A 344-nucleotide genomic window follows, 5' to 3' on the forward strand; every position below is an offset into this window, starting at 1 on the left:
TCCGGGTAGCCCCCCCTCGGTGCGTTCGGCTGCGCCTCCGCCTTCGGAATGGCCTGCGCCCCCTGTCGCCGGCTGGAAGTCCCTCCCTCCACCCCCCTCCATTCTCCACGTTGGGTCCCCAGCTGCCGGTGGGCAGTGCGTCTTGGAATCGGTCCTGGAGCTACCCGAACCTTCACGCTTCGGGCGGCCAGAAACCCTCCTTGGAGTCCAACTTCGATCCAGTGGCCTTAGGCCATCGGAGCGGCTGGAAGTCCCAGAATCTCCCCTTTACGGCGGTCAGCGGGAAGTCCCACTCTCCGTCCGCCCTCCGCCCCTCCCGCCTGGGGCCGCCCCGAGCCTGCCCC

At 69.2% G+C, this 344-nt stretch overlaps 1 protein-coding gene across 1 annotated transcript in view; it reads right to left on the reverse strand.

The window, feature by feature from the left end:
• YJEFN3 (YjeF N-terminal domain containing 3) overlaps positions 1 to 344 on the reverse strand; it is a 9,850-nt gene that overhangs the window by 1,333 nt on the left and 8,173 nt on the right. The window lies entirely within an intron of this gene.

This window comes from Myotis brandtii, unplaced genomic scaffold, assembly GCF_000412655.1.
Source record: "Myotis brandtii unplaced genomic scaffold, ASM41265v1 scaffold421, whole genome shotgun sequence".
Lineage (NCBI taxonomy): Eukaryota > Metazoa > Chordata > Mammalia > Chiroptera > Vespertilionidae > Myotis > Myotis brandtii.